Here is a 20,089-nt window from a genome sequence, read left to right as displayed (position 1 = left end):
CTTGGCCTGTCTTTTATGCCTCTGATGCTGTTGAAGCATGTTGCTCCGGAATTCTTAAGCTGTCTCTATTCAGGGTGTGTCTCATGCTTTCTCATGATTCAGCTGAGGTCATGGACTTTTGGGAAGAATACCAAACATGTCCTGTGTCCCTCTCAGGATACCTCACAGGGCAGATAGCTTACTGTCTTAACTACTGTTGATACTGACCTCGGCTGCTTGGCTTTGGCTGGTGTCTGCCAGGACTCTGCACTGTAAGTCTCTTCATTCCAGTTTGTAATTAACACACATGGGGGAAATACTTGGAAGCTGTGCACATATCCTGTTTCTCCTTAAGTTCTTACCCACCCTCAAAAGTCAGTGCTCATTGGTGGATCCAGCCTGCAGCAAAGATTGCTATGGTTCTCTGACAACAACTTTCTATTGCCTTCACTTCTTACTGAGTTCTGTAAAGAAGAGCTGTCATTCTCTCCACCTCCATTTATTCATTTACTCTGTAATTATTTACACCAGTCAGAACTCTTGCATATATTTCATTTGGGGAGCTATAATGCAGTTCCACAGTTGGTTGGTTTTATTGCTCAAATTGTCTCAGTTTTGGCTGCTAGTCTCTCTCCTCCCACCCTGACTCTTCTGGAGCACACCCTGGCTTCTGGCACCAAATAGGCCTCCAGGCTTATGCTGGACTGTTTTTGCCTCAGCTTTTGAATCAACCTCTTCTACAAAGAACTCCAGTTTCTTTTGGGAGAAAATGGCATTTGGACTCCACAGTTTGGTTTGCTACTGACGAGGCTCTTATCTAGGTCCTCTCAGGGGACAGAGCTAAGGAACATACACACATGCACTGATGCACATACACACACAGTCTGCATTAATTTGTGAATGTATTTATCTGACAGTTCTTTTTTCAATGCATCTGCAGGTTTCAGAAAAATGGGCCATCCTGTGACTTCCCTTGTTGACTATAACCAATAGTCCTAAAACCACATAAAGTTTCAGGGTAACTTAGGTCTCCAGGCAAAAATGCACACTAGGGGAGTAAGAACTGCCTTAGCACACTAGAATCAGGTCTTGAAGGAATGATGGATTTCCCAGAACTTTGTCCACAGGCCCTGAAGTCATACCCCATGCTAGTCAGTCCCAAGGAGGAAGTATCTTCATGTAAGTACAAGCTGAAGTTAGCAATTCTCCTCAAAATGAATGAATGAATTATATATATATATATATATATATATATATATATATATATATGCCTACTTCTGTCTGATCAGAGGTTAGGGCTGATGGCCTATGAGGACCAGATAAGATATATTTATCTAACTTTAATCATAAGTATAAGAATCTAAAATAATGCACTTGGAGTCATTACATGAGTATAAAAATAAGAGATTAGAGGACTATTTTTAAATATTTGTGTTATACCCAACTTCTAGGGCATTTTCCTATCTTTGTTTTGTCTTAGACAAGTATGCTCTTATGAACCACAGCTAACAGGCAAGTTATGTAGGAGAAAGTATTGAGGCAGTAAAAAATAAATGTTTTTAAAATACAAATGTAATATAATAAATTCTGATGTACATACCAGTAAAGGGCTGTCCTTGTTTAAAAAATGTCCTTCTTGGATATCAGTGGTTCACAGTTAGCTTCTTTCAAATCTGAATAATTAAAAAGAAATAATATTTTCAAATTTCATTGGTACTCAAAATCCTCAGACAACCCAGGCTGCCAAAATGCAAATATACACATTAATTTTCATCCCAGTATTTGTTTTTTCCTGCACATTTAAAGCTTTATATTCTCTAGAATAACCAACATACCATCAAATGATTCATTGTGCATCACGTAGGATGAAAAAAATCTCAGAATAGTTGCATAATAGAGACAGGCATTTGATCTGTTCCTCTTGCTTTACCAGTCAGATCACTGACACGATGTAAAACTTTTTTATTGCACCCAATTAATACATCAAATTAATAATAACTATATCACCACTCAGACTTAGGAAAAACTAGATCTTTAAAAGGATTAGCAAGCTCAAAAGACAGGGCTGAGGGCTTTGGGTATGGTTTACTGATAGAAACCACAACAGGAGGCCTGCTGTCCATATCCAGTTCCTGGGTGGGGGGTGATGAAAGTCTGATAAGAGTTGTACATTGCAAAGCTGATGTTTACTGAAATTTGATTTCACCTGGAAGCTGCATAATTAAGAAGTCTAAGGTCAAAGTAGAGTGCCCCAGCCTGTTTGGGTATAGGAGATGAAGTACACGCCACCCTAAGCAGACTTTACAGAGGAAGGTCTGTAAAGGAGCAGATTGTCTAAATAATGATTCACATCCTTGTCTCTTAAAATGCTCAGGGAGCCCAGAATAGGACATTCAGTAAAGACAAAACAGCATCCGGTGCCAAGAGCCTTATCAGGAGGGCCGGAGAGCCTCAGCTTGCAGACCTAACCTTCTGCACGCTCTGACATACACAAGACTCCAACACTTGCTTTTCTGACTTCTTGGAACTGACAGAAACTGTTCTGTTACATGATGAATGGTGTAAAAATGTTACATCATGAAGATGAACTGTTTTCCCATTCTGTTATTTCTAACATTTAAGAACATGAACTTCAGCCAATGAGCTCTGCTTGTTGGTGTTCCCCAGCATTGCACAGTACTGCTGCTTGAAAACAGGCAAGTTTTAACAGTATCTCAGTATCACTAGCAAGCTGTAGTTCTGTTCTCAGAGTGGGATAGTCTTCTACAGGAAGAGCTCATTGTCAGCACTTTCTGCCTGTATGCCTTGTATTTTGGCTGTGGCTGCTGGCTTCCACCATAATGATTTGCATAAACACTTAATTTGCTAGTCAACAGTGAAGGCAGCATCCACACAGAAACTGCTTATTACGTATAGCATATTTAACACATGCTTTATCTGTAAGAAACCACTACTCTGACTTTTTTTAAAGTGTGTAAGGTAAAATTTAAAAAAAGATTCAGAGATATGAAAACAAAATAAAAATATCAATAAAGAAATGAATTAACAAAACCACTACCTGTGGTGGTATTGTTTTCCCCAAAATATTGTGGACCTTAATAAACTTATCTGGGGTCAGAGAACAGAAAAGCCACTAGGTAGGCGGTGATAGCACACACCTTTAATCCTGGCATTCCAGAGATAGAAATCCCTCTGGATCTCTGTGAGTTCAAGGCCACATTGTAAATAGCCAAGCATGGTGACACACGCCTTTAATCCAAGAAAGCCAGCCTTTAATCCCAGGGAGTGGTGGTAGATAGCAGAAAGATATATAAGGCGTGAGGACCAGAAACTAGAAGCATTTGGCTGGTTAAGCATTTGGCTGGTTAAGCTTTCAGGCTTTGGAGCAACACAGTTCAGCTGAGAGCTATTGGGATGAGGACACAGAAGCTTCCAGTCTAAGGAAACAGGACCAGCTGAGGAACTGGTGAGGTGAGATAGCTGTGGCTTGTTCTGTCTCTCTGATCTACCAGCATTGACCCCAATAACTGGCCTCGGGTTTGATTTTATTAATAAGAACTTTTAGATTCCTGCTACAACTACCTCAAAAAAATTTGAAGATCTAGGTTAAGATTAAGCAATATTAATTTCCTTGAAACTTGCTCCCAGTCCTCCTTAAATACATATGACTTCATTAAGAACTAGACAAAAAGAAAGTAATATTCATTTATTATTTTAAAAAAATGTTCACGTATATATTTTGATCATATTCCTTCCCATCCTCCAGATCTTCCCAGATCCTTCCCCCATCCAACTTCATGTTCTTTCTCGCTCTTAAAAAAATACACAGAAATATAGAAACGGCTATCTCTTCAAGGCTTGTGACCCCAAGAGTTATATCAAACAGAAAACAAGGCCAGCTCCTACTACCTCTGGAGGTAGGCAGTATTCCAACCATCACCCATACCCCATTCTACTGTCTGGATCCACTCAGATGTTCTGTGTCTTCAAGGCATAGTCTACAGACACAGGACAGAGATAATCTGAGGACAGTGTATGGAGCTCCTTCACATTCTATGTTTATGTTATGTTCATTGGATGATCAATCCATTTAATTCCCTAAAACCTGAAGACCCAGGCTGTGAAGAAACTAATCATGGCTTTGCACTTACACAAAGCTCACAATAGGCCAGACTATTTCTGCCTACTCCTTCAACTGCTTCATATAAGAAATAGGACTTTCAGCCGGGCGGTGGTGGCGCACGCCTTTAATCCCAGCACTCAGGAGGCAGAGGCAGGCGGATCTCTGTGAGTTCGAGGCCAGCCTGGGCTACCAAGTGAGTTCCAAAAAAGGCGAAAAAGCTACACAGAGAAACCCTGTCTCAAAAAACCAAAAAAAAAAAAAAAAAAAAAAAAAAAGGAAATAGGACTTTCTACTAGAATCACATAGATAACAATATAGGCTAAGAGCAACTTATTCAGATTAATTTGCCTGAACTGGAATGAGCAGTGAAAACTGACCCAAGAGATAGGAAAAAAAAAAAAAGGAAATCATCAAAAACTTATCCAGGAAGGACTATATCCTCAAAGGGTTGCAGGTGTAACTCAATGGTAAACCAGTTGCCTACCACCCACAAGCCTCTGGGTTCAATGTCCATCACCACTGAAAAAACAAAATTAAACAAAACAAAAACCTCTTGCCAAAAGTAATTTTACAGATGTTCTTTTAAAATGCTGCAGAAAGAGATGTCATATTTAAACTATGAGTAAAAACTTTTACATTGACCATATTAATTTTTTTGTTTGTTTTTTTGAGACAGGGTTTCTCTGTGTAGTTTTTGGTGCCTGTCCTGGATCTCGCTCTGTAGACCAGGCTGGCCTCAAACTCACAGAGATCTGTCTGACTCTGCCTCCCAAGTGCTGAGATTAAAGGCGTGCACCACCACCACCACCACCACCACCCGCTGACTATATTAATTTTTAAGTACCATAATATTGATACCAAACTTTAACACTTCCCGCTCACCACAGAAGAAAACATAAAAAAAAAAAAGGCTATTGACATGACTGAGTGGGTAAGGGAGCTGTTGGGCTGGGCATGTATCTCAGTGATACCTTACTTACCTAGCATGCTCAAGGACCTGGGTCCCAAACCCTAGCACCAAACAGTATTAACTCAACATTTGTTCTTGGTAATATTTCTTTTAAAAACTAAGAAAGATGAATAACAAGAATCTGTCTCAAACTTACAACTTAATTGTGAAATATGACAGCAGTATTTCCTGAGGTGTAGTCTATAAATAACCAGTTCCTTTTCCAATAGTGAAGGTTTCACTAGAAAATAAATGTGTGTGTAGTGTGTTTTTGGAGATTTTTATAAAAGACATTAAGATATAACTACTCTTAATGTAGTTCACAATTAAATAACACCACACATCATCAATAGCAACTCACATAGCTTCATTATTCCCAGCTTCACCCAAACAGTGGATTCATCAATTGTCATTTTTCTGTTCCTCCATACAGTGCACTGGGGTGATGTCACAGAACTTTCTACCGAAACTAGTTATATGCTGCTTTGTTGTTAACCCATTCAACTTCTTGATTTCTACTGTTTTCCAATGGTGAAATGGTGAAGTGAGAAAACACTTCATTAGCCCTCCTGGCATGAAGAAAATGCTCTGGTTTGAGGATTTGTGAGTTTCTATGGTGTAAGGCATGGGTTTCAAGCTTCCAGCATGATATCGCTGAGGCAGAATGTCCACCACACAGACATAATAAAATGACAAATCTCAGCAATGTAAGAGCTAGGAAATATCCTTTTTGTGTGTCTGTTTTTTAGCATAACCTGTCTGATTGTAAGTTCATATAATCTAATATTTAATGAGAAGTCTCTAAAAATTGGTTTAGTAAAACCCTTACATTTTACAATTAATTTCTACAAGCTGATCTAAGCGGGCTCCTGAATACTGCTGCTTCATCCTACCTTCCCACTACTTCTTTTGTGCCTGTTCTTTCTGAGACTGTCCTACTATTAGATTCTTAAAGTCCTTTGGCTTTCTTCTTTCTACTCTTGAGCATGGTACACCTTCCTTTGTGTAGTTTCTAAGGTGCTCTCAAAAACTCTAAGTTCGCACTGGACATGGTGGGCAGGTCTATAATCCTAGCACTTAGGAGGCTGTGTCAGGATGATCATGAGTTCTAGGCCAGCCTGAGCTACATGGCAAGACCTTGCTTCAAAAACAAAACACAAACCCAACCCAAACTAAACAAGAAAGAGTTGTAAATCTTTTGGCCACTATGTCTGGAGCACTCATCTCTTGCTGAAGTGCTCCCAGCATCTCAAACTTAATACAAGCCAAGCAAATCTATCTTCTTTCTCTGAAATATCAAAGAAGCACAGTTAAGGAATGTGGGCTGGAGGGTGGACTTTGGCCTGGGGAGCATGGGTAAACTGAGGCAGGAGATAGGGAGGACTAAAAGATAACATAACTGATCACTTAATGGGAATATTTTTCATTCTTCAACACATTCAAGACAATGCCAGGTTTTTACCTGGGTCTTTGAAAAATCCAGTGAATAGGATTCAGCTTCTACCCACAAGCAGCCCTTTCTGCCCTCCCCTTAAATTCTTTTCACATTCTCTCTAGTCTTCACTAACACCCTGCTGCCTAACCATTTCCTCCACTCCCAGCTCAGAAAATTCCCCTTTTCTTCTTCTTTGAGCTTTGACTTAGCACATCAGCTTCACAGTTTTGCCAGCACTTCATGGCCAGCCCCTTTTTATTAATACCTTATCATGAAAGTCTAGAAACTGACATGGGAAGATTGTGTGTGTACACATGAATGCACAAACACCTGTGTGATATTGGAGCTTGAACCTAGGAGTTCATACATGATGGGCAAACTGAGCTGTATCTTCTTAAAGGTAGGGAAAGCAATCTTCTTCCATCATACAGTGTTCCTCACAGTGTGTTGGGGGAAGGTAGGAAGTATGAAAACATATTCAAATTAGTAATTTTTATTCCAAGATAAATGTAGTCATTCCTCTATATCCAAGGATTTTGTATCCTAAGATTTATCCAACTACACACTGAGAATATTTTAAAAAAAATACATTGCCAGGGAGCTAGCTCAGCAGGTAAAGCGTTTGATGACTTGAATTCAGTCCTTGGAGGCCATGGAAAGGTAGGAGAGAGCCAACTGCACAAGCCATCCTCTGACCTTCACACTCGTGCTATGGCATGTGTATGTCCAAACTCACATATCATACATACCCATGATAATCATAAGTAAACATTCTAAAACCACTGTGCCTATACTGAATATATAACAACCTTTGTCTTGTTATTTTTCCCTAAACAACACAGTAGAACAATTTCTCTGGCATTTACACTGTATTAGACATAACAGGACATATAAAGGCAATTTAGAGCAATAGGAATATATGGACAGATTATATGCAAATACTACATTTCATATAAATTTTGGAGCCAGCTCCCATGGATACAAACTCCACTGGACTTTTCACTGCCCTATTGCCTCTTACCATGAAGACTGATTCCTTAGAGGTATAGCTCAATCAAGGCCAGTTAACCTTAGATTTTTACAGCAACCTTATAAAATTTACTATTCAGTTGACTGTTATATCCTCAGATAACAAAATAAAGTGACTTTATTTGTATTAAAAAGCAGAAGGGAAAGAAGGTGGGGGATAGAGAGAGAATTTTTTTCCCTTTTCAAGAAAGGGTTCCTCTATGTAGCCCTGGCTGTCCTGGAACTCTCTGTAGACCAGGCTGGCCTTGAACTCAGAGATTTGCTTCTTCTGCCTGGAATTAAAGGCTGTGCCACCACTACTTGGCAGAGAGAGAATTTTGACAGTGGTTGTCCTGCCCCGAGTGGTTGATTTTAGGTAATAGTGGAGTTTCTAAATATACATCAAAGATTTGGTAATCTCATTTGCCTTGTCACAAACAACACAAAAGCACGCTGTATTTTCAAGTCACTATCACACACTAGACTGACTTTCAGTGAACTAGAACAACTAGCCTATATTATATCTAACTGTTACACAAGGCATGGTAGTGGGGGTATGTGTGTGTCTGTAGATATTTCATTCTCTGGGAACTCCAATACTGTAAAATCAGGCTCCTGTGTAGGACTTGGTGGCCAGGTTTAGATTGCTTGGGTTCAAATCCTAGCTTTCTCATTTGGCAGGTTAGTTGGTCCCTTCCTATTTCCGCATTGACCTCAGTAATGTACAAAATGCACAACACGCACCCACCTTATTTTGAGGCAGGGTCTCCTGTAGGTCAGACTAACTTTAAACTCACTATTAGCCAAGGATGTCCTTGAATTTCTGAGTTCCCCATAGGCTGAGATAGAGACATATGTCACCACCCCTAGTTTATACAGTTCTGGGGATGGAAGCCATGGTGTTATTCATGCTAGACACATATTCTATCTACTGAGCTACATCCCATTCCTGTACATAACCTTAGCACCATATATAATATAGGACTGTTGGAAGAATAAAGTAAGATCCTGTATCAATGTGCTTTAAATGGAGCCTGAAATAGGGTTGCTGATCAATAAATATTAATGATAACTCTCAATAACTAGCTTATCTTTTTGTTGCTTGAGTTAATTAAGAAACAGTCATTCAGCAAGATGATTAAGTGACATTTTGGCTAAAGATTTAAACTATGTGGTAGGCTAAGCAGTACAATGAAGGGTTAAAAATGCTCTAAGCAGGGAATCACATACTTCCATTTATAAATAATTTATAGACTAAGATGCCCTAATGAGTAATTTTACACAAGAGAGTTATGAGAGCTATTGAGGACTGGGAAACAGACTGTGGGTATGATTATATTAAAGCAGCAGTTATCTGCTGAGCATCTGCTATTCATTACTGCTGCTCTAGACAAGGAGCTACAGGATGAACACGACAGACTCTCTTATGTAACTGCACATGTGAGGGAGGACACAACCCCAAATCAGTGGTTCAAGGATCATCTGCTTTCTGTGCTGTTTGGGGAAAAAGGGTAGAAGTGAAAGTTGTTAGAGACAATCAGGAGTTACTTCAACAAGCTACTGTGCTTTACAAGCATTTACCAGTTGTCCTAGCTGGGTTTATGTCAACTTGACACAAGCTAGAGTCATCGGAGAGGAAGAACCTCGACTGAGAAAATGCCTCCTTAAAATCTAGCTGTAAGCCACTTTCTTAATTAGCGATTGATGGGGAGAGCCCAGCCCACTGTGGGTGGTGCCATCCCTGGGCTGGTGGTCCTGGGTTCTATAAGAAAGTAGGCTGAGCAAGTCATGGGAAGCAGCTCTCCTCCATGGCCTCTGTATCAACTCCTGCCTCCAGAATCCTGCTTGTTTGAGTTCCTGTTCTGACTTCCTTCAATGATGAACAGTGCTGTGGAAGTGTAAGTTGAATAAACCCTTTCCTCCCCAACTTGCTTTTTGGTCATGGTGTTTCATCACAGCAACAGTAACCTTAACTAGGACATCAGTGGGTGAAGGCCTATTGGCCCCTTTTAGACAGTTTGAGAATTAGCGAATTAAAAAACCCATTTGGAAAACAATCAATGGAAACCACGTTCTGTCAGAAAGACCAGAAAAAATTCAAAAGAAAGGCATCCCTTTTTTGATTTTTTTGATTAATAGATTAAAATCACACATTAGTTCCACATTGCAGTCAAAGTCTTGACCAAGGGAAGAGATAATAATAGGCATTGAGAAACAGAAATGCAAAGGAAGAATCTTCAGAAGAAGCAGTTGTAAAACCTCAGAAAAGAGAATATAAGAAGCATCAGGAGCTGAGCGGTGGTGGCGCACGCCTTTAATCCCAGCACTAGGGAGGCAGAGGCAGGCGGATCTCTGTGAGTTCGAGGCCAACCAGGTCTACAAAGCAAGTTCCAGGAAAGCCGCAAAGCTACATAGAAAAACCCTGCCTCGAAAAAAAAAAAAAAAAAAAAAAAAAACCAAAAAGAAAAAAAAAGAAGAAGCATCAGGAATGAAACAATAGGGCAAGGAAGAGGGGCTAATAACCAGAGATACTGTAAGAAGTAAGGGGAAAGAGAGGGCTGAGGGAGAGAGGGGAAGAGGAGGAGGGAGATACAAAAAGGAAGAAAGGGAGGAAAGAAGGGAAGGAAAAGGGGCAGAAAGGAAGGTGACGGAAAGAGAAGAGAGGCTCAGAGGTTCCTAGCCATTCAGCAATAATAACACGCATGCTTAGATTCAGTATGTATTCGCTTTGAATTTAACCATCAGAATTAGTTATCATTGGTATTTTAAATATTGCATAGACATTAAGATACCCCCCAAAACTATTTAACCCAAACTTTCACTATGGTAATTATATCTAAATGTCACCTTAAGGAAAGTGCCTTCCCTTTTCTCGAAACTTAAACTCTCCTTACTTACTACTATGCCTATTCAGACACTAAATTTTCACTTGAGATGTCTGATCAACCATCATTTCACATAACTGAACAATGTTCAATAAATATTTGAGTGCCTAATATCTAGCAGGTAATGATTTAGGCACATGTCAAAATTTTATATTCATTTTGGTGAAAAGCATAACCTATTTTACTCATACACCATGGGGGGGCAACTTTTAACAAGGTATTTTACTAGAGATGAAATGAAATGCATTTTTTCTTCTGCAGACAACCTTCTTTGTTCACCTGACATTACAAGCACTAAAATAATCCCCATGAAAAGAATGTTTTTCATCTGGGTTAAAACATTCTTACATTTCTCAAAAAGCATACTGAGGATATCACTCCTATATATACATGAGTCTAAAAAGTTACCATATTATAAAATGCAAATAATCAGTAGTAAGTCTAGTTACTAAATGTTGAGAGACACAATTTGATATTTGTAATGACTAAGTCAAATAGGCTGAATAATAAAAGCTATCTATTTTCACACATCAAAAGAGCATCCCACTCCAGCATGGAAAAGGGAGGTAGGCACCAAGTCCCATCCCTAGTTAAAAACCTATTGGAAACTGGTGGCTGCTGGGAGAGGAGGAGTCAGTTTCTTTTAAGAGTGTAGTCCCTGGTAGCTCTCCCAGCATGCTCTACTAGCATGCTCCAGCTGTGAGCCACATATCAACAGCATACAGGCAGCCTGAATTGGACTTGATAGGTAAAAATGAAAAAGGAAACAAAGTTGAGTGGGCAGCGAAGAAGTGGATCTGGGGACTGAGGGGAGTGAGTGTGATCAGAACACATTGAATGAAATTCTCAAAGAACTAATTTTTAAAAATGAAAAAAAAAAGGCACCCCAGAGATATCCCTGAGTGGGTAGTCACATCAGGTTTTGTTCAATCATGACATTGCATCACAGGAGTGAAAAACAAATGACTTAAAGGTCAGCAGCTTGACTTAGATTTACGTAACTCACTTCTGCAGAAATTTGCATTACTTGTGAAAAACATCACATGAAAGAGGAACTTACTATAAATATTAAAATTGGAAATAAATGAACGGCTGAGAAAGCATTGGAAAATAATAGTTTCTTTAAAAAGAATTGGAGAACTAGAGTATGGGGGGTGTGGTTCATTGGTATAGCATGTGCTTAGCATATAGGAGAGACTGGTTTCAGTTCCCAGTAAAACACACACACACACACACACACACACACACACACACACACACACACACACACATCCAGCTGTGGAACTAAGTGTAGGATACTTTTAAAAATCAAATTTGCACATGCATTCACATAAGCTTATTTATAAGTACTGATGAAAAAGCTAAAAACAGCGTATGTTCATGTTCCAAAGTAGCTAATTATGAAGGAAGTGTGTAGGGGAAGCCATCTTAGAAGAGACTCACTTGGATTCTAATGACAAAGCATTTTCTGCCTGCTCAGCAGCCTTTCCCACTGCTGGATAGCTATAGTTATTATAATTCTTTCCTTACACTGAGCTGAACTATGACTCTCTTTAATGGCTGGCTACCCTTTGATAGAGACTATGTAACAGTTCCATAAAGAAAGGGACCAGCTCTGTCTTGCCTAATGTAATAGCCTCTGTGTCCAACATATAAAGAGATACACAGAGAAGGTACCCTAAAACCTATGGCAAGTCCCCAGAGTAGTTTACTCTTCAAGACAGTATGGATCTAATTTGAGGGTGAAAGGCATTCTCTCTGCAGCACACTGTGGATACTTTGATGAATGGTCAAAGCATATGCTTGAATTCTATGACAGTGTCACCTCAAAGCTGTCCTCCTTTGCTCCAGGTCAGTGTGCATCAGAGTGTAGACTATACCGGTACTTCAGAGCACGGCTCAGGTGGGCCTCTGTCTTCAGTTCCACAGGTGTTCCACACATTATGTCCAGATGTTTTAACAGCTTCCTGATGGATTTCTTTGCATACAGCTGCCAGGTTAATCTTCTGACTAAATCATCTCCAACTTCTTAAGATCTGGAATCTCCCACTGCTAAGATAAAACCCCTACTCCTCTATCTGCATTCCAGACCATTCTTCATCGGTCTGAAAGATCTACATTTCCAACCCCATTTCTGCCTGCTCATATCCCTGGATTCTCCACCTCCAGTTTGTTTGTGTAGAGTCCCCTGGGGCTATGTTTAGTCACTATTCCAGCCTTGGTTTTCTTACACGGGAGATTCTTTTTTTTTTTTTTCTTTCTCTTTGACTATCTCAAGCCAGGAACATTAATTTTTGAAGAAACATAAAATTATCCATTTCAGAGTATATAACACAGCAGTATCTAGAATATTCTTGTCTATTTTGTCTTTGGTTGACACATAATGATTGTATACAGTGTACAGTACAGATGGTATTTCAATACATGTACACAATGTGCAGTGGTCAGATCAGGGTCACTGGCTAAGCCATGCAGCCAGTGGAACACTGGAAAAGCCATGCAGCCAGGAACTGGCACGTGGCATGGTAGTCAGCTGCTTGCCTAGCATGCACATGGCCTGGGTTTGATTCTCAGTACTTCATTAAAAAGAAAAGAAATGCAGCTTAAATCTCCTTGATATAGTGCCAAAGCATCCCCATCCCCAAAGGAAACCCGTGTTCATGAAGCAGTGACTTTACCCTGATCTGCCCACATCTTTGTGAAAAGATCTGCTCTATTCGGCTCTTTGTTGTTTCTTTCTCTGTCCATTTTTCGCACTTTTTTTTTTTAAGGCGACCCTCTTGAACTTCTGAACTCTTCTCTGCAGGGCTTTTCCTGGCTACCTACTCCCTCCTTTGAATTTCAGTCACATTCATTTTCAGCCCTGAATCATCGTGTTGCTGTGGGTTGCTAGTTAACCATTTCAACTGTATCCCTTTGGGACTTAGGCAGATTCAAGACTCCCAGCTATGGTATTCTGTGTCTTTCTCGGAACCAAAAACTTACCTAAACAGGTGTTTAATTCCTTGTGTGCAGCAAGTCATGAAAGAGTACGAAAATGGAACTGAAGTTTGGGTAATTAAATGAGAGAACATCTCAAGCCCGCTTTGGCTCTTTATCCTTCCTGTAGGGCTCCTTTCTGGAAGAAAAGGACCTGCACGTATCTAGTCAGTGTTTCTTTGCCCTAGTAGCTGAACAGGTGTGAGAAGAGGAGGAAAATGGCAGGTTGCCTAAGGGTGGAGAGGGTGCAGGTTCCCTGCATTCAGCTTTAGCAAACAGACTCCTACCTTCATTCCACATCCACAGATGAAGGCTCACAAGGAAGAATTGGGTGTCCAGAGATGTCACAAGGCAATATTTTAAAGAGGCTTATTTTTTGGTTTTGCTTTTATATGTAAATCAGTTTCTCAGTCTGATACTTTGAAGTTGTTCATTAATATAGATCTTCCTTGGAAAAGATTAACTATTAAATAACTATGATGATAGTACTTGTGGTTCATATATGAAATAGCTGAGCAATTAAATTACTATTATTAAAAGCTGGGCATGGTGACACACACCTTTAATCTCCTCATCAGGAGGCAAAGGCAGGCGGATCTATGAGTTTGAGGCCAGCATGGTCTACAAAGTGAGTTCCAAGACAGCCAGGGATGCACAGAGAAACACTGTTAGAAAAAAAAAAAGATTACTGTTCATTATAAGCCAATGGATAGGTCAAAATTTGATGGTGTTTTATCCAACCTGACAAAAAGTATGAAAGGGAATCAGTCTTACATGATGCCTAGATAGTAAGTCTCAGCAACATTTGTGCTGTGCATTATTATAAACTTTTCCCAATTGTACTAAACAGAATTTGCCACAGTTGCAATTGGAAGTCTACAAACAGGAATGTAAAAAACAGTGCTCAGGCCCCTAGGCCATTATGAAACCTGTTCCTCTGACCAGGACAACAAGGAGAGCTAAAGCAGAATGTTGAAGTCTGTAATTAACATTTTTCCCTTTTTCATGTCTCACTTTACCTGCTCCAGAGTATCAGAGTGAGCAAAGTGAAAGTCTCTTCTGACGTTAATTTCACATTTCCTAAAAATGTTATCGAGAATGTGAATTCACATTAAAAAAGAGCAATTCTGGGATTTCCCTGACAGTTTGGGGAGTAGTAATATTAAGAACTATGTGCAAATGATACTGAAAAAGCACAAAGTTGTTCCTAAAAATCAAGTTGAGAAGTACATATCAAGGACTTTGGATGCACCTGTCCTTTGCTGCAGGCCAGAACTAGGAAGGTATATAGTGCACAGATCAGTAAAAAGGTTGACAAGAGCTGTGGTATACATTCCCTACACTCTAATAATGCATGGCAGGAACATAAGCATAAAAATGACACCTCTTCCCGTAAATCAGCAAATGTAATGTGGTACAGAAGACAGACTGTATCAGATTACTTATCAGAGTAAGTCTGTCTTCCACTCACATTTCATTTTGGTGAAGATTAAGAGCAATTTGAATACTCTATAATGTTGATATTTAAAGCTTTATATTCATATCAAAGTCAAATGAGTTATCTATACATATTTGTTAGGGTCAGAGACCATTCTGAGCAGTAGTCAACACATGGAATGGGCTGTATGGGCAGTCATGCCAGTATATGGTATGTTCAGTCACTGTCATTTTCTTATCTCTGAACCAGGGTCTTTAACTGCCCAGTGTTAGATGCAGGTTTGTAGTCAGCACATTTGTGATCTTTAGTCTCCCAAGCTCCAGTCTCATCATTTATGTGACTGTGTTTTCAGAAAACAGATTTTGATCCCGATGTAAAGATACATGGTTCCTAAAGTCAGTGGTCATTCAGTAAAGATGAAGTTTGTGGGATATAATAAAAATGCCAAAGCCGGGCAGTGGTGGCGCACGCCTTTAATCCCAGCACTCGGGAGGCAGAGGCAGGCGGATCTCTGTGAGTTCGAGGCCAGCCTGGGCTACCAAGTGAGTTCCAGGAAAGGCACAAAACTACACAGAGAAACCCTGTCTCGAAAAACCAAAAAAAAAAAAAATGCCAGCAACATTTGCCAAAACTGAAAGTTGTGGTTATGCCTACATTGAGGTTCTCTCAATATTCCACAGCACTATGTATGGGAAATAAATTCTATCTGATTTCACATAAATTCTTCAAATGTATTTTCCTTGTGTACTGCACTCATTTCAGGTTCAGAATTTATTTCTAAGTGGTCAATATTTTCTGTTATTTTAAATACCAAACATAAATGGTAATAAGGCAATTTATTAATTCATAAATGTGAAGTAGCTATAATAACTAGATTAGGGAATGGTCATTCTACACAGGATGTGAGGTGTTAAGGAGGTGGCTCAGTGGTGAACAGTTTACCTAGCATGCTCAAAGCTCAGGATTTGATGCCTCATACTGCATCCACCCACAGAAAAGCTTCGGGGGATTTACTCTAAGGTGTCAAGACATTGAGTCTGTTCTACCAATAGATTCTAAGACCTAGAAATTGAAGTCTTGTTAGCTACAGTTCACATTGGTTGACATTAGGGACTAAATCAGCAGGAACTTGGGAGCCAAAGAAAATATTTAGTATCACTGATATAAAACTTCTAGAAGACTTTTAACACCTTGAGATGGAAAGAGTATTCTAAGCCATAAGCCGCTGATGCCATATATATATGAAAGGGACAAGAACAATATATAACCTGGGTCAAAGGCAAAAGCAGTTAAATTTTCCTTCTGGAATTTCTAGAACAATACATTAGAAAAAAAAGAAAGAAAAGTCTAAGGACTATTGCTGTACTCTGTATGTATATGTGTATATCTATGTAAGTATATGTGATTTTTTTCATGGCTCATGGGGATTTAGGGAAACCTACTCCTTGCTATTTTCAAGACATTATGTACAGTATTTCTATCACATTTTGTATCAAGGTCTCATTGATAAGGGAAGTTTACTTTAACAGGCTTCTTCTTCAGTGACTATTTATGATTACATGTTCAACATTCTGCCTGGAGTTAGAAAACCAAATAATTCTTTCACGGGGTCATTCAGTTTTAGAGAGAGAGAGGGAAAAAAAACAAAGAGAGCATAATACATATATATTTTTAAGAAAAAATTAAAAGAGGAGGGCTTTAAAAGAAAGTAATTCTGCAAACTTTTTCAAAACTTTATTTGACAGCACACACTAAAGATCTAAAAGATCACAGGCCATAAGAAATCTGCAAAATTGAACCTTATGTATGGCTGTGAACATTATGAGACTGTTTAAAAAAAAGATGGATTTTAAGGTTTTTTTTTCATTCCCAAATAAGTCACAAAAATAAAAAGAGCATGGGTAAATCCAATATGGGAAACAAAACTAAGCGTGAAATAAAATTTGGGTATAACAGTAAAAACTCATATAGTGCCTTTACATTTATCTAGCTAAAGGATACCTATGCTTTGCCTTGAACTTTACTGATCAGGATCACAGAGAAACTAAAAAGTTCACTATTTTCTTTGTTGCTGAATATCTGTGTCACTTGTAAACATGGTTTTAAGATAGGATCTTACTATATGGCCAAGGCTAGCTTCAAACATGCAATCCTCCTGCTGCAGCCTCTCAAGTGCTGGGATCACAGGTGCATACCACCATGGCTGGTTCAAATATGGGTTCTTATAACAATGCTTTTACGAAGTTCTTGTATCTGGCCTTTTCTTGTATCCTCTAGCACTCTGGCAAAAGCCTCAGAAGTGGGGGTATAGCATTACAGAATACAACACATTGCTCAACTGCTTTCTACACAGCCTGAACTAAATTACAGTGACGTCAGAGATACGTAAATACAAAGTTCTTCAGCTCCTAAATCATAGTGTGTTGTCTACAGGACCTTGCATGCTAGACCCCTCTAGCATTGAGCCACACCCCTGGCTGCAGTCCCCAAATCAAAGAATTTTAGAGTAAGAAACAAAACCGTTACTAAAAATCTCTACCAAAGGCTCATTGTCAACTTTCATTAAACTGGAATTGAGAATTGTTTTATGTACTTAACATAGACTAGTCCTCCAGGGCTAGATCCTTTCCTATGATAGTATAAAATCTAATCTTTGAGACTCAGGATTCCTAACTGCCACTCAAAGACAAAAAGAACCAGTGAGATCACGTTTCAGAGATCTAGTTAGCCTACAGTAACAGGAGCTACCAACAACCAATTGGCCTATCTTGACAGGAACTTATAGACAATAGCACTGAGTCTCTCTAAGTAATCTAGCAAGCCAGTGAGGGTGATTTTCACAGGTTAGTTCCCAGGGATTCTATGAATGAAGTGAAATATAGTAAAGAATATCACATAAGCTATGGATAAGAATATAGCCGAATAAATCCAGGCTGGCCCAAATTCACTGTGTAGTGCCAAGAAATATGGTGAACCTCTGATTTTCTGGCCTCTACCTCCTGAGTGCTAAGATTCCAAGTTGTTCGTTGGTTTGTCTGTATTAATGTGGTGCTGAGGACTGAATCCAGAGTGCTCTGCATGTTAGGCAAGCACTCCCCCAACTTCACTACATCCCTAGCCTTCCTTATACTTTTAGAGAAAGTTTACTGAGCACTTCCTAATCACTGTGCTATTTGCTGGAGACAGAGAGATGAATAAACCCCATTGGTACCCTCCTTTAAGAAACTTCTCACTCATTACTTGTGCAGTCCTAAAACCCAGTGAATCTGAACACTGTTGAACATAAAATTTAAAATATTATATTGCCTTTAAATAAAATCAGGATGTTACTAAGTCGTTCCAAATGCTTCAAGGAAACATGTAGCAATCTTCCATTGCCAAATGCTTGACTGGGTGCACTCTCTACTTTTCTGGATTATTCTGACATATGCAAATAATTTTTTGAAGTTTCAACTTCACTTATATTTATATCATTCACATGTTGTGTTCTCTTTTATTAACCTTAACCAGTATACAAAATAAGAAAAAGAACTCATATGGGTATACTTTTTCACACACTCAAAAGCTTGTTTACACGGGTTATTATCAAATGCAAGAAAGGGACAAGATGTAGTTAGGTGAGGCTTTGGGATTCTCAGTTTTAGGTTCACAAACTGGAAAGGTTGTGTAAAACACTAATGGCAGATAACACTAGTACAGGGTGTGATGGTGGCCATTCTTAACTTCTATCCCACCAATCAGCTGACTCACAGAACTAATAAGGCTGATTTGGAAGTGGCCACCAAGCTTTGGTTTCTGACAGAGCTTTATTGAGCTGCTGTAACTATTTCAAAGAGAAGAAAACCGAGTATGTGTGAAGTGGATCTGCCAGAGCATTAAGCACCATTTCTTCTTCTTAGTCAAATGTTCCCACTGAAGTGATTGAAAAACCCCTTTCACTTCTCTCTATTAGGAAGGTGCTTTAAAGGTCTGGCAGAACTAAAGCATGAAGACAGTAGGGAATTAGTGTGGCATCGTGGAGGAAATCAAGGGCATAACGAGGGGTTGATAGTATAGTGCTTGATTACATTATCAACTGCCAGCTCACAGCTCTGAACTTGGATGACATTTCCTAGGTGAAATGCTATTGCACAATAACTGTTTATTTTCTTTTGAGTTGAAAATAGTTTGAGGAACATCTGCAATCTGTTTTGATTTAAATTTTTAAAATTACATTTATTTATTATGTATGTGTTCAGAGGACAACCTTCGGGAGTCCATTCTTTCCTCCTACCGTGCCAGTCCTGAGGATCAAACTTAGGTTGTGAGGCTTGGCATCAAGGACCTTTAACCAATGAGCCATTTCTTAGGTACATGTCTTGATTTTTAAAAGAAAAATTATGTATGCAAGGCAAATAAATAATTTATCTTTTCTTATCACTGCTATTACACATAGTTGGTCTCATGTATATTTTGCTGCCAAGGATGACATATTACCTTATTTTATTTCCCTTCTTTTAACCCCCTTTATCCAGTTCCACATATGAGCCCTTCCTCCCCCTCCTAAGTGCAGTGATTCTATGCATTTGCCAAACATGATTTCTACTCTCTCTTTCCAACTCCACATGAATGTTACCTGTGTTTTCAGGCAACAAGCAATCTAGGAAGCAACCTTTCTTTTTCTGAGAGGTGGTCAGGTAACTGTGCCTGGAACACTGGCTCTTTGGAGTGGTCTCCAGACCTTCATATGACAATGCACTTTCAGTGGGGTAATGACAGCTGCAGGGGTGGGGTCAAAGTTAAGGAGTTCTTTCCAGAACTTCATCCCAGCACTCAGTCTCACAGTCCTAATTGCCTTCCCTATAAAGGAGAATGTATTGCTTAAACACACAGGAAGAAAGAATAGTCTGTCTCTATTCCCTTTGCTAGATTCTCTCCACAAGTTACCTGAGAGCCAGCAAGAGTAACAGAGAGAGGCAACCTTAGAATTTCAGTGATTCTAGAAGCCTGAGATGTCACCATAGAACAGGGAAAGTCTTTCAAGCTAATCTTACACTCTAGGACACGGTGGTAAGCACACGACCTGTGCCTGAGAGCAGAGAAGAGCAGGATCTGTATGTTCTGCTCCTACCCCCACCTTCTCAGGGTATTCCCCTGTTCTCCACTTCCCTCACATTGCCCTTGTCCTTATCTGCAGTAAACTGAGAAGGACTCCTCACTCCAGGTCCATGCCAACATGAACTCTTCCCAGGGGTCAGATAATCTGTTTCAATACACTTTATCTCCATATTATAATTCTATAAGTTCATAGATT

At 39.4% G+C, this 20,089-nt stretch overlaps 1 protein-coding gene across 4 annotated transcripts in view; it reads right to left on the bottom strand.

Moving 5' to 3' along the window:
* The window catches only part of Pparg (peroxisome proliferator activated receptor gamma), a 131,871-nt gene that overhangs the window by 106,102 nt on the left and 5,680 nt on the right, over positions 1-20,089 (bottom strand). For all 4 annotated transcript variants that reach the window (XM_006978521.4, XM_076567638.1, XM_006978520.4 and 1 more), the window contains exon 2: positions 1,580-1,652. The gene's annotated coding sequence lies outside the window, so the exon portion shown is untranslated. The remainder of the gene's footprint in view (positions 1-1,579; positions 1,653-20,089) is intronic.

This window comes from Peromyscus maniculatus, chromosome 3, assembly GCF_049852395.1.
Source record: "Peromyscus maniculatus bairdii isolate BWxNUB_F1_BW_parent chromosome 3, HU_Pman_BW_mat_3.1, whole genome shotgun sequence".
NCBI lineage: Eukaryota > Metazoa > Chordata > Mammalia > Rodentia > Cricetidae > Peromyscus > Peromyscus maniculatus.
This window is presented reverse-complemented; position numbering and strand designations above follow the sequence as displayed.